This window comes from Poecilia reticulata, chromosome 17 (genome assembly GCF_904066995.2).
Source record: "Poecilia reticulata chromosome 17, P_reticulata-male-v2, whole genome shotgun sequence".
Lineage (NCBI taxonomy): Eukaryota > Metazoa > Chordata > Actinopteri > Cyprinodontiformes > Poeciliidae > Poecilia > Poecilia reticulata.
The window spans coordinates 24,842,585-24,857,543 of NC_088846.1; the positions used below are offsets into that span (position 1 = coordinate 24,842,585).

Here is a 14,959-nt window from a genome sequence, read left to right on the forward strand (position 1 = left end):
AGTTACTTTGTTGATTCAGATGATGAGGTTAGTTGCTCATTCAGAGAACCTTTTCATGATATGCTAATTTCATGAATATGCTAAGCTAACGTTGTCTTCTGAAGCTGCTGCAGGGGCAGCAACTTCAGAAGGGAGGCCCAGACTTCCCTCTCCCCAGCCACTTCTTCCTGCTCCTCCGGGGGAACCCCAAGGCGTTCCCAGGCCAGCCGAGAGACATAGTCCCTCCAGCGTGTCCTGGGTCTTCCCCGAGGCCTCCTCCTGGTGGGATGTGTCAGCATAAATTAGCATAAGCAGAAATTAGATTCGTTGTGTTGATGCATTTTGACGTGCTTCAATTTTCCGCCGCAACACGCAAACTTCCACATTCACTCAGTGCGTTATAGTTCCACATCGCTTAGGATTTGTTGCTGTGTGTTTGCGCAGAGAGAAGGAAAGAGGAGACCAGCTGCACAGGCAGGCTGCGAAATGAGATGCAGGTGATCGGTATCGGCAACAAGAAATCGTGATCACCGATCATACACTTTTTCACGGAAATCTGCCGATCGGTGACTGATCGATCGGCACACCTCTAATTGACACCCAGTTTTTTGTTAAATGAACATTGGTCTATAATACTGAAATGGGTTTAAGAAAAGTTAAACTTTCCATTTCTGTGTATTGTTTTGAATATTTTCCACTGGATTTGATTGATATTGACACCTTGTGGGTCAATTATTTACTTTTTTAACACCACATTATGTTTTATGATCAACACTACACTGGTGTTACTTTGAATATATTTTAACACTAACACCGTTGTAAATGTTAATGTGACACTTTGTATTGTTGAATTTAACACCAGCTGACTTGGACACATATAGACACTTTTGGGTGTTAATTCAACACCGGCATTGTGGGCTTTACCAATTTCGCCCACATGCAAGAACACCAGCGGATACAAATGAACAATAATATAAAGTTTATTTACAAAGAATAATCAGATGTGGATCGGGCCCTGGGATTGAACGGCTGCACACGGCACTCTGAGGAGACAATGAGAAAGATGGTGAGTTCAAGGTTATCGGAATTTAGATGATTTGTTGGCGGTAAGTTTGCTAACTTACTTGAGCTGTGGGCATCAACCCCGTGGGAGAAGAAATGTTGGTCCTGGGGTTCTTTAAAGCCTCTGGGATTCTTTCTCCGTCGGGTTTGGTGATTTGACCAGCGCGGCTGAGCGGCTGGCAGAGGATCGGTGAGCAGCGTTGGAGGACGGACGGACAGGCAGGCTTACACTTGAAGGCGGCAGTGAGTCGGTGGGACGACCGGTCCAGAATGGCAGGCAGAAACAACGGATACAGGCGAGTCTTGGAGCTCGGGCATCGACGGGGTGATTTCCCGTGACGTCGCGAGGAGTGAGCAGAAAACTTGGAACCAGATCCAGATTTAGAGGAATCCTGAAAAGAGCAAAAATCACAATGAGGTAAACTTTCTAACAGCAGGGGAAAAAGACAGGTCACAAGGAGATAACTCAGAGCAAACTCTGAGGGGCTCAGAGGTACCATCAAAGGTTGACACTCTGACGTCTAAGTACCGTTTTCCGCCTCTCTTAAGCTGCCGATAATGAGATGATTGATCCCCAGTGTGGGGATGACGTCATAGGAGGAGCCCACCGCTCAGCCGCCTCTCGGACTCCATCTGATGGGGAATAAAATTAACAGCCGCCCCAAGAAAACCCCGAACTCAACAGTCTTAAAATTACAGGAAGTCGTTTTAATGAGAAATAGATTCAGATTGATCTGATGTAACCAGCTCAGTCCATGTGGTTCTGACATTTATCAGTAATCAGGAGGATGTACATTTCCACCTCAACCGACCAGGTAAGCATTAAGGTAAAAAAAAATAAAAAATGGAGCAAATACTTTATACAAAATGAAAAAAGCAACTGATAGAAATACTTTCTATAAAAATAAAAGATAATAGCAGGAGAAAAGTTGCAGACAGCATTAGCTCAGCCGATCTCTCCCTCCAGGAAGCCATCAAACAGAACTGCTGTCCAGCTCCAGCTGCAGTAAAGACAAAAAAAACAAAACAACTGAAAGTTAAAAAACAACGCCAATTTAATAATTCAGATCTAATGCCTTCTGGAATCTATTATTGACATTTTACAAATTTCACAAATCAATTAAAGGTTTCACAAATGTTTTATTTATTCTGGTGTTAGTGCAGAATAATCTAGTTAGGTTTGAAATGTCTAGCTGTTGTAGTTTTTAAAGTATATCACATTAAAAAAGCTCAAGATAGAGAAAAATTAAGTGTAATCGCCCTTTAGCTATTTTCTGAATTAGATGCTACATTAGAAAGCTAACTTCAGCTTCGACTGACAGCTTGGGCACAATATACAGATCTATATATGTTTACATAGATCTTTCTATAAAGTGTAGATATGTAGATTGCACAGATAATCAAAACACTTAACGTTTACATAGCACCTTTGCCAGAGATATGAGGCGTTATGGTGAAAACAAACAATTTATTAACTTACCTTCAAAGTTATTGTGAAGTTTTGACACATCCATCTTGAATCCTTTGTTGTTGTTGGGGCGTTTCAGGACGTCCGAATAATTATATAGGCATCATTAATAGTCCTGCAACAACCGAGAAGAAATTGTTAGCATACAGTACAGCTGCCTGAGCACAGGAGCCATTCTGTGGCAAAAAAACACAGAGGTGCTAAAACAGAAGCCCGTGGCATTTACCCCACTGCGCCGTGCATCATGGGCAAAAGGTCAAATAAAAATAAATAATAATCAATAAATACATTTCAGTACATGTTATTATGTGTCAGAAAGCTTAGGAAATAATAATAATAATAGTAATAATAATAATAATAATAATAATAATAAACATTTCCATGATGGGCGTCGGCACACGCCTTGATCCAATTATGCGTCAATTTGTCACATCAAACTCATCTCATCAGTCTTTGCAGTGAATTAATGTCTTTAAACTCCAGTAGCTTCACAGTTTTCTTTTATATTGCCACGTACCAGTTTGATGAATGAGTGACGTTTCAATCCTTGACGTGTCCAAAACCTTTTGTTTGATGATAATCCTTCAGATCCATAAATCCAACATGTCAACTGAGGAGGGATTATTCCCTTCAGTCCACAGGCTGCTGGTTCCTCACTTGATCAAACTTGTTGTTTTGCTCTGATAAAAACCATAAGCCCCAAACCCAAAAGCCTGCTGGTCCTTCACCAGGCCCCTACGCTCACAGCAGGTGGACTCACCCACATTTAGTCCTGTGTTACTTAGAAAATAAATAAAAATAAATAAATAAAAACTAAATAAATGAAGTCAACAATCATTAACCTACAACTAAATTATGTAAATAATAAAAAAAATAATTAATTTAAGAATAAACTAATAAAATTCAAATTGATAAAGAAATAAAGAAAAAATTGCTCCAACATTACCTGTCATGTTTCTGGCCTGTCTGCCTGCTATGCTCTTCTCCTCATTACTCCTCTCATCAAGCTCATGTGGCTCACCTGCATGCTGCTGCGCTGGAGCACAATCAGGCTCATGTCCTCCACCTGCTCACCAACTGTTATATTCAGCTCTCAGGCAGGCAGACAGTGCCAGATTTTTGAAAGCCTTAGAGTGAGTAGACATCCAGCATTCCTTCCTGACCTGACCACAACCACAACCACGACCTCGACCTCGACCTCGAACTCTTTTTTGTCCCTTGGATTTTCCTGCCTTGCCTTGCCCACGTCGGATCCTCCACTGGCCTCGGTCTTCTGGTCTCGACCCCGTTTCTGTCTTTTGACTTCTGCCTCCTGCCTCGCCCTTGGATTCAGTCTGCCTGATATTACCTACAAGTGTCTGACCCTTTTTCCGCACCCTGACCACTGCTCCTTGTCTGACCCTCTGAGAGTTTGTTGCCCTGATCTGTCTGCCCCCATCCCTTGGCCTCCAAGCTCTGTCCATCCCTGGGTGTGCTACGGGCCGCTACCACTGTATTACCTGGACCTCTCTTTCCCCACTACACAAGGAAGAGGTTCCTGTTCCTTGCTCGTGCTTGCCTCTCCTTACCCTGGTCTTCAATAAAGAATTTTCTGATTTTTACATCTTGTCTGACTGAAATTTCGGGTCCTCAGTTCTGATCATTACATTACCACTATTATACTGCTCTTAAAACAAATAACAAAATGAACTTTGATCCATGTTGAGGGTTTGCAAGTGTGGTATGTTGGTGCAGATTCACCTTTAAGGTGAGTGGTGGGCAGCACCAATGTAGCCTTTAAAGCCAGGTGTGTGGGTTGCGTGCTCACATGCAATTGTTTTGGGCTGTGGAGATGGCGTTGTGTGAGCTCCCGTGATCCTGTCCTTCTATAATCATCAAATAATGGTCTCCAGGATGAATGTGGTTGTGTTGATGGTCCCGTTTTGCTCTCTGGGAGTGCGTGTGGTCAGGCACGCATCTTGGGCGTGGAGTTCTTAACCGAGATCCTGAGGTGTTCGGGACTTGGCGGTGGATTGTTGTGTGGTTTCCCCGCTCCCTCCTCCTGCCGCTTCCTGGTGCGCACACCTGGCCTAATTGTTTGTGGCGCAATATTTAAAAATTTAATAGCAGACACCGCTTTCGCCACATTTGGCGTTGTTGGGAGGATGGACATTGAGTAGAGGTGTGATTATTTTTGTATTGGAAAAAAAAAAATAATTTTTTTTTTGTTGTATTGATTTAAAAATAATAATAATAATTTTCTCTCTGCACCTATGACAGTGGGTTTGTTCTGTGGTGGACAAAACAACGGCTTTTCTTTTTAGGACCAAACAGAATTAGTAGAAATTAAAGTTTTCTCTCTTATTGCGAGCGTGTATATTGGTGGCTAGCATGGAGGAGGAAGTTCAGCGGCTCAGAGATCAATTGTCTCAGCTTAAGGCTGACAATGAACGACTTCGCCGGGAGGGAGCTCTAGCCCAGGCTGGACCGAGTGGCCAGGCTTCAGGCACTGCTATGGGCAGCAGTTCATCAGCCCCAATTATTTCCACTGAGCGCATAATGGTTATGCCGCGTGATCGCAAGTGTCCCCTTTTTAACGGCAGGACAGGGTTGTCTCTAGATGACTGGATAGAGGAGGTTCGGGCTTGTATGCGGGCCCGTCATCTTTCCACAGGGGACAAAGCACTATTCATTTTTGATCATTTGGAAGGTGAGGCTAAGAGTGAGATTAAGTTTCGCTCGAATGAGGATCGGCAGGATCCAACTCGGATTTTGGACATTCTTCGGGAACTGTATGCAGCCATATGTAACTTTACAGCACGCTTTCTTTTCTAGGAAACAACAAGAAGGAGAAACCTTACAGGAGTTTTTACTTGCTTTAATGTCTCTTATGGAACAGGTTGAGCAGAGTACGCCTGGCGGAATGCCTAATGCGGCAGTTCTACTCCGTGACCAGTTTATAGAGTATGTGACGGACAGTGCACTACGTAGGGAGTTGAAGCGATTCGTTCGTGTTAGTCCAGCTGCTACTTTGTTGCAGGTACGAGCTGAGGCCCTTACCTGGGAGCGGGAGGGGCTGCCAACCGTTCATCGGGAACGCAGTTTCTCCCTTCCATCTATTCATGGCCTCCAATATGAGGTCCGAGATAGTGCATGTACCTCTGCTTCATCAATACCAGAGCTTAGTGAAGTGATGGAGTTGCTTAAAAAACAACAAGAACAACTTAGTCAGTTGACTAAGACAGTGGCTTCCCTTCAGGCTCCACGCCAAGCCGCTAGGCCCCCTCGTAGTAGTATTAAATGTCGGAGGTGTAATCAGTTTGGCCACTATGCCAGTGAGTGTGACGGGGAGCGAGTCCCCTTTTCAGGTCGGACACACTCTGCTTCCGGGAGTTCTCATGCTGCAGTTTCACAGGGAAACTAGAACCCCCTGAACTGGGGAGCCAAAGTTCAGGAGGGGTGTTTTTGGGCTCACGGACAGGTGGATTCTCTGATTTGATGGCCTCTTGTCCCTCCATAGAGGTTAACATGGGTGGAGTAATGGTCCCTTGCTTGTTAGATACTGGGTCAATGGTCTCCACCATCACGGAAAGTTTTTTTAGGCAACATTTCGAACCATGGGGCACCGATAGGCTTCTATCCTGCCATTGGTTGCAGTTGCGGGCAGCCAATGGGCTTGAAATTCCATACATTGGATATTTGGAGCTAGATGTGGCTCTATGTCATAAAGTGTTAGATCACTGTGGAATACTTGTTGTAAGGGATCCCCCTTCAGCGGGGCCTTCAGTTCCCGGTATCCTAGGGATGAATGTAATTCGCCGCTGTTACAGAGAGCTGTTTGGTTCCTATGGCCACTCCCTTTTTGAGCTTCCTGTGGTGGTGCAGGCACCAGGCCCAGTTTTGGAGGCTTTACAGAGATGCCATCAAGCAGCTGCTCATCAGCCGGAAACATTAACGGGGACAGCAAAAATACGAGGTCCGCGAGCCGTGCGGATATCGGGTGGCACTATGAAGTTAGTTGCCAGCACCTCTCCCTGGCAGTTTGCTGGTCAAGTTGTTCTCTTTGAGCCTGCGGAAACTGGCCTCCCAGCTGGATTGCTGACCTCTCCATGTTTGGTGAAGGTTGATAAAGGAACGGTCTACATCCCAGTGGTCAATGTTGGGACAGTGGAGGTCCTTCTTTATCCTCGGACCAGCCTTGGAACCCTTAGTAGGGCGGAGGTGGTGAGTTTACCAGCAGGGGTCACCGAAGTTGACTGCATAACAGCTACAGTGTCTGCCTAGGCAGCCGGTGAGCTGGAGGACAGAGTGGGTGTAGTGGACCTCTCTGCGCTCAACCCTGAGGAGCAGGTCAAGGTCAGGTCTTTGTTGCAGAGATATAACATGGTTTTTTCAAGGCATGATGGTGACCTTGGGTGCACCAATTTGATCACCCATGAGATCCCGTTGTTGGATGAGGTGCCTGTTCGACAGCGCTATCGACGAATTCCCCCTTCAGAATATGAGGCTGTGAAAGCCCATATCAACCAACTTCTTGAGGCACAGGTGATTCGGGAAAGCAGCAGTCCCTATGCCTCTCCTATCGTCCTGGTTCGTAAGAAGGATGGTAGCCTTCGACTTTGCGTTGACTATCGCCTTCTAAATGGCAAGACTAGGAAGGACGCCTTTCCCTTGCCACGCATTGAGGAGAGCCTTGATGTACTGTCGGGGGCTCGTTGGTTTTCAACCATCGACCTGGCAAGTGGATATAATCAGGTTCCAGTAGCGGAGCAGGACAAGCAAAAGACTGCCTTTTGCACACCCTTTGGCCTCTTCAAATTTAATCGAATGCCATTTGGGTTGTGCAACGCTCCAAGTACATTCCAGCGCCTAATGCAGAGGCTGTTTGGAGACCAACAATGTCAGTCATTATTGTTATATCTTGACGATATTGTTGTGTACTCTTCTTCGGTTCAACAACATCTGGACAGACTGGAGCTTGTTTTGGGTCGCCTCCAGCAAGAAGGCCTGAAGGCAAAGTTGGAGAAATGCTCATTTTTCCAGCCCCAGGTCAAATATTTGGGTCATGTCATCTCCCATGAGGGTGTTTCTACAGACCCTTCAAAGATTGAGGTGGTGGCTGAGTGGAGGCACCCTCAACATGTAACTGAACTACGATCCTTTTTAGGTTTTGCTAGTTATTACCGGCGGTTTGTTGCGGGTTTTGCCAAATTAGCCGCCCTTCTACATAAGTTGGTGGCGGACGTTGCTGGAGCTAAGCATAAAAAAGCTTCTGGAAAGACTTTAGATGGGAGTTGGACACCTCAGTGTGCAGAAAGCTTTGAAGCCTTAAAGGCCAAGCTAGTCTCTGCTCCAGTGCTTGCATATGCTGATTTCTCCAAACCTTTTATCTTGGAGACTGATGCAAGCTACAATGGTCTAGGGGCAGTATTGTCACAGGAGACTGAGGGTGGCATCAGACCCATTGCCTATGCCAGTCGTGGTCTTCGGCCCACTGAACGCAATATGAAAAATTACAGTTCCATGAAATTGGAACTTCTGGCGCTCAAGTGGGCCATGACTGAAAAATGTAGGGAATACTTGCTTGGGCAGAAGTGTCAGGTTTTCACAGATAATAACCCACTGAGTTATCTTCAGTCTGCTAAGCTCGGAGCGCTTGAGCACAGGTGGGTTGCCCAACTTGCTGCGTTTGATTTTGAAATAAAATATAGATCTGGTCGTAGTAATGGAAATGCGGATGCCCTATCTAGACAGTATTTAACATCTTCTGAGCTAGCAACTCAATTGCTACCAGGCAGTTCTGTCCCACTGGCCCTCCAGCATATTGTAGGCCCACACTGTGCCAGCCAAGCCTTGATTTGTGCTTTGCCAGGACGCTCATTGTCTGAAATTTGTATTCTGCAGGCGAATGACCCTTGTTTGAAGGAGGTCCTGGTTTTTTGGAAAAGGCGGACACGACCTACTCCAACAGAACGGCGTGGCCTGTCTAGGCAGACACTGGCTCTCCTTCAGCAGTGGGATCGGTTGAGAGAGAGAGGAGGAGTACTGTACCGTCGGTTCTTACGGCCCGATGGGGAAGAAAACCTCCAATTACTCCTGCCTATAGCACTTAAGGAGCAAGTCCTTGAACAGCTTCATCAGGAGCATGGCCACCAGGGTATTGAGAGAACCCTTGAGCTGGTGCGCCAGCGATGCTTTTGGCCAGGGATGTCTTCCGACATCAAGCAGTGGGTGCAGCAGTGTGAAAGGTGTCAGGTGGCTAAGGACTCTGCACCAGCATCCCACAGTTTTATGGGACATTTGCTTGCCTCTCGCCCCAATGAAATATTGGCTATTGATTTTACGTTGCTTGAACCATCTCGTAATGGGGTTGAGAATGTCCTTGTTATGACAGACGTGTTCACCAAGTATACTATAGCTGTTCCCACCCGTGATCAACGAGCTTCCACTGTGGCTAAAGTAATTACCCAGGAGTGGTTTTATAAGCTCGGCGTGCCAAGCCGCATACATTCAGATCAGGGAAGGTGTTTTGAGAGTGCCATTTTCCAGCAGCTTTGTTGGCTGTGCAGTGTCGGGAAATCTCGAACCACGGCATACCACCCTGCTGGGAATGGTCAATGCGAACGGTTCAATCGCACTTTACATAACCTCCTTATAACCCTTCCACAGTCTCAAAAACAGGATTGGGCTGCTTGTCTCCCTCAAGTACTTTTCTCATACAACACCACACCCCATCAAAGCACTGGGGAGTCGCCCTTTTTCCTGATGTTTGGGCGGGAGCCGAATCTTCCAGTGGACTTTGCCCTCGGTTGAGTACCTGACCCACTTCCTGGGACAGTGCAAAACTGGGTTGCAGAGCATTGTTCAAAGCTCAAAATAGCTTTTTCCGTTGCCCATGATCGACTGGTGGTGAATGCTAGTCGCAGGAAGGCAACACATGATCTTAAGGTTAGGGAAGCCCCTCTGCAGATTGGCCAGGTGGTCTACCTACGAGATCATAATTTCAGGGGACGCCATAAAATTCATGACCTCTGGCATTCTGACCCATTTCAAGTGCTGAAGGTTCCTGTTGGCGACAGCCCAGTCTACACCATTGCTCCAGTTTCTAATTTGCATGCACATCGTAATGTGCATCGGGACATGCTTAAAGCTCAAGTCATCTCAGGCCCCATGCCTCAATCTTATAAGACCGGACCATCTCCTCAGGTCAATTCAGACAGCAACTCTTCTATTGATGGTGATGTCTGGGTTGTGGCTCCATCAACTTCTTCTCTTCCAACTTCTGTGGTTCCATCTGACCCAGACCCTTCTAGCCAGGCTGGCATTGCTCCCTCGGAGACTGCAACAGTAAGAGAAAATGGTAATCAAGTCACCGAGGAAGCAGCAAGAGGTACTGATTGTTCAGTCTTGCGTCGAACTACTCGTGTGAGTGCCGGGAAGCATTCCAATGTCCATCATCTTCCCTGAGCTCTTGATGAGTCATCTTCGTGATTGGTGTAGGGTTTAAATTACTGTGTTTTCTGGGTAGGTAGTGTCCTGTTGTCGTCGGGCCGTCGACAAAGAAAGGGGGGGAAGAATGTGGTATGTTGGTGCAGATTCACCTTTAAGGTGAGTGGTGGGCGGCACCAATGTAGCCTTTAAAGCCAGGTGTGTGGGTTGCGTGCTCACATGCAATTGTTTTGGGCTGTGGAGATGGCGTTGTGTGAGCTCCCGTGATCCTGTCCTTCTATAAGCATCAAATAATGGTCTCCAAGATGAATGTGGTTGTGTTGATGGTCCCGTTTTGCTCTCTGGGAGTGCGTGTGGTCAGGCACGCGTCTTGGGCGTGGAGTTCTTAACCGAGATCCTGAGGTGTTCGGGACTTGGCGGTGGATTGTTGTGTGGTTTCCCCGCTCCCTCCTCCTGCTGCTTCCTGGTGCGCACACCTGGCCTAATTGTTTGTGGCGCAAGGGGAGCGCAGCCACGCCAACGCCGTTGTTTTGTCCATGCTTTTGTTTCGTCTTTTCAGCTGGGTGTTTTACTCAATTAATGAGTTATTCTTTATTTTGGCCAGGGTTCAACCGTTTCTGGTGAGTCCCTCTATTATTTTTCAGTACGTTTATTTATAATTTGTATTCTTTTTTTTGTTTTGTTTTGTTTGCATGTATGTTTAATTTGTCAATTGTTTGCATGAGTTGTTTTGTTGTTTAGCCTGTTCGTTGCTTTGCTTGTTTTGTTTTGCTGTTCATCTGCTTTGCATGTTTTTCTTTGTTTTCTGGATTAATTTCTTGTTTATTGAAATTATTCAATTATTCAATTATTATTCTTGTTATTAATTGGGTTGGAAAACAACTTGCCGCTGAAGAGTTAACGTATAATAGGTATTTTGTGAAGTTTGTAAACTGTCTCTTTTAAAGTATCTATTCCATTGTAGGCCTATTTTAAATTTTTGGTAGAAAATAAATCATTCATTTAAAAAAAAAACATTATGATCCACCTCTTTTTGTTGTCCCGACCTGGCGTGGCCTTTCTGTAGATATTTGAAGCTGATTAGTCCTGGTTCTAAGATATCAGGTGGCGTTTTTGGTTGCAATATTTAAAAATTTAATAGCAGACAACCCTTTCGCCACACAAGCATCTTTAACCCTTTACACCCAAGTTTAAAATGTCTGCCTATATATTTCTTCCTTATTTTAATTGTAAGTAGTTCTTTAAATGTCCTGTGAGATTATATATACTGCTCAAAAACATAAAGGGAACACTTAAACAACACAATATGACCTGTTGACCCGACGAGGGTCCCCGTTGTCAATCACTGTTGCTTCCTAAGTGGACAGTTTGATTTCACAGAAGTTTGAATTACTTGGAGTTATATTGTGTTGTTTAAGTGTTCCCTTTATTTTTTTGAGCAGTATATTTACCCATTTATCCATAACAACTGGAACCTTCGATATCCAGCAAGTTATTTTCGTAATTTACCGTCTATTAAACGAGTTCCCCCTGGATTCATTTCACTCTCTGCAGCTGTGAAATTTCCCTAATAACCCCATATTGGCTGAAAAGTGGAAAGTCTCCCCTTTCGGGAACCGGTCGAATTTTTCAGATAGCGCCAAGTGTGGCGGGATTACGGTACTGCAAATTTGGCCGTGTCGTCGGCGACACGTTCCGGTTTAGAAGGTCAACTATGATCATATTATGAACACATGCATCTTAGTATTGATCTGGTGCCCAGAAAAATGAATGTCTAAGAAAATAACACCTAGAGTCCCCACTTAGGATTCCTCAAGTCTCGGCAACAACAAGAACATGTGGAAGTCAGATAGGACAAAATTAAAGACTTGGCTTCCACTTCAGATTCAGAAGGATCAAGTGTTTGTTCTTCCTGCATTTTATTCCAGGTTCTGGGTCCAAAGTAACTAAATCTGGTTTTTCCAACTTCAGTAGAGGCCATTGGCTCCTGCAACAAAATGCAATCACCGGATCTGGCTTCATCTTCGACAAGCATTGATTGAATGTATGGGGGTAAAAAACCTTTCAGAGCTTTGTAAATAAAGAGTAACAAGTTTCTCTCACGCATCAGGGAGGGACAAAGCAGACCCATTTCACGATACAGCGCATGATGATCAGCATCATCATCTCCATGCCCTTGGATAAATGTTAAAGCAGAATGATAAACATCATCCAACTGTGTGAGAGCTTCAGGTGAGGCATGCATGTACAAAATGTGACCCTTATGAAACTTGGACAAAAATTCTTTCCTAACCACGTCTTTTTTTCTTTCCATGGTAAGGTGTGACTTTTTTCTTTGAAAAGAATCGATTCTTTCTGTCAAATCACTGGCCAAAGTTGTCACATGATCGACGAAGCTCAGATCCTCGTCAATCCACAGGCCCAGATATTTGTACTTTTTGACTCTTTCGATATTTGTGCCGTCCAAACTGGAGAGGACAAGTCCATCATCAACATCCCTGTCTGATGGAAACATCATGTACTTTGTTTTTTTTGCATTGAGAACTAGTTTGTGTTTCCTGAACTGGTTTTGTAAATCCTCAAAGTGTTGCTGAAGGGTTGTGACGGCAGATTCAGCATCACCAGCACTGCAGTACAGAACAGTGTCATCAGCAAACATGTGAAATTTACAGCCTGTTACGGATGAAGCGATGTCTGCCATGTAGATGTTGAACAAAATAGGACCTAGAACAGAGCCTTGAGGAACACCGCTTTCAACAGGTAGAAAATCTGATGCAACATTTCCATTGGTAACTCTCTGGTGTCTGTTTTGGAAATAATTTTCAAACCATTTAAAGGCCTTTCCATCAAGTCCAATCCTCTCAAGTTTTGTGAGAAGCACAGCGTGATCCACCGTATCAAACGCTTTGGAGAGGTCAGTGAAAAGCACTGCACAGTGTTGGCCATCGTCCAGATCAGTTATTATGTCATTTAAAACAGCAGTAGCAGCCGTCACATTGCTGTGTTTTTCTCGGTACGCAGACTGGCGTTCATGTAGCATCTGGTTTTCTGTTAGGAACGATGTTAGCTGATTTTTAACCAGTCTTTCAAGAATCTTTTCTAAACATGGAAGTTTAGAGATAGGCCTGTAATTATTAAGGTCGGATGTTTCACCAGCTTTATGTTCAGGCGTCACATAAGCAGCCTTCCAGGCTTTTGGGATGGTTCCAGTTGAAACTGAGAGGTTAAAGATGTGTGTTATGTAGATCGCTGCTATAGGAGCTCCATGTTTTAAAAAGAAAGGTTCAAAGCCGTCTGTATCAATGGCACTATCTTCGAGATTTAGCAAGGCGGTGCAAACTTCGTTAAAAGTAAATTCTTTTAACTTGAAACAACGCCCTGGTGTTATGCTGGCATCAAGCTCGTCTGTTAGGGCAGGTGGCCCATTGTTGGTTCTTTCAAACAGATGACCTATATCTATAAAATGCTTATTGAAAGCTTCACAGATCTGTTTAGGATCTGATATTTGGCCTCCACCTGTATTGACCTCCGGTGGAAAGGATCGATCCCCAGATCTTTTGTGATGTTCATAGCTTTCAACAGGTGCATGCTTGTCAACCACTGCAGTGAAAGAGTCCCTGAAGTTATCTAAAGCTTCTTCAACATCGAAAATGTTTAAAGTTTCAAAGGTACCACCATATGAAAGATCAAGCGCGAATTTATCCTGTTTAAAATCATTGAAATTGCGAAGAGGTGTCAAACTTGATCTGCACTGTCTTGCCATTATACTTCTGGAAAAAAAAAAGAAAAGAAAAGGATACAAGAGAGTAAAGCAAAAATATTCTCCCTGCAGTTAGAAAATAGTAGCTGCAGGGAGAAAATAGTGCACTTACCTTTGCTGCACAGAAAAAGGAAACTTGTGAGTTTTCTTTTTCTGCTCCCAGAAAAGCAGAAAGCCAAAACAATATTTGTCTCTGAGTTTAGCTGAAGATTTTCCAACTTCCTCTAGTTTTCTGGGTCCTGCAAGACACAACGTTTAGAAATTAAGTTAAACTTTATTTTCATAGCATATTTAACAAAGCAACAATTAACCAAAGTCCTGAATAGAGTATAAAATTAAGTTGAACTAAATTAAGAAATAAACAACAACATTTATGTCTGAGTTGGGACCAAGTCACTGTTTTGCAAGTCTCAAGTAAGTCTCTAGTCTTTGTCCTCAAGTCAAGTCTCAAGTAAGTCTCTAGTCTTTGTCCTCAAGTCAAGTCTCAAGTAAGTCTCTAGTCTTTGTCCTCAAGTCAAGTCTCAAGTAAGTCTCTAGTCTTTGTCCTCAAGTCAAGTCTCAAGTAAGTCTCTAGTCTTTGTCCTCAAGTCAAGTCTCAAGTAAGTCTCTAGTCTTTGTCCTCAAGTCAAGTCTCAAGTAAGTCTCTAGTCTTTGTCCTCAAGTCAAGTCTCAAGTAAGTCTCTAGTCTTTGTCCTCTAGTCAAGTCTCAAGTACGTCTCTAGTCTTTGTCCTCAAGTCAAGTCTCAAGTAAGTCTCTAGTCTTTGTCCTCAAGTCAAGTCTCAAGTAAGTCTCTAGTCTTTGTCCTCAAGTCAAGTCTCAAGTAAGTCTCTAGTCTTTGTCCTCAAGTCAAGTCTCAAGTAAGTCTCTAGTCTTTGTCCTCAAGTCAAGTCTCAAGTAAGTCTCTAGTCTTTGTCCTCAAGTCAAGTCTCAAGTAAGTCTCTAGTCTTTGTCCTCAAGTCAAGTCTCAAGTAAGTCTCTAGTCTTTGTCCTCAAGTCAAGTCTCAAATCAAGTCAGGCAAAAGTCGAGTCAAGTCGCAAGTCGTCAGCTTGGAATTTCAAGTCATTTTGAGTCGTTTTTATTTGATTGTTTTAAAAACAATGTTCCAATTATGCTAAATGTAAATAATAAACCACAGGGTTTCCCCCAGTGTATTATAAGCCTGGCGGCCGCCATGCTTTACTAGCCCCGCCGCCAGGCTAAGCGTTGCTTGTTTATGTTTCTAGGAAAATAAAATAATCGTTTTTTTTTATTAAAAGTCGG

At 44.1% G+C, this 14,959-nt stretch overlaps 1 long non-coding RNA gene across 3 annotated transcripts; it reads right to left on the minus strand.

Annotated features, from left to right (window-relative positions):
• Positions 1-943: 943 nt before the first annotated feature.
• On the minus strand, positions 944-14,234 carry LOC145548094 (uncharacterized). 3 transcript variants are annotated; one of them, XR_014084389.1, is made up of 5 exons: positions 13,810-14,234; positions 2,522-2,624; positions 1,810-2,042; positions 1,571-1,674; positions 944-1,433 (listed from the first exon to the last, which is right to left on the minus strand). It is a non-coding gene; the product is annotated as an uncharacterized LOC145548094 (long non-coding RNA). The 3 variants fall into 3 exon arrangements; XR_014084388.1 differs by lacking the exon at positions 13,810-14,234 and having other exon boundaries at positions 944-1,022; positions 1,104-1,433; positions 2,522-3,675; XR_014084387.1 differs by lacking the exon at positions 13,810-14,234 and having other exon boundaries at positions 2,522-3,675.
• Between the last annotated feature and the right edge of the window lie 725 nt (positions 14,235-14,959).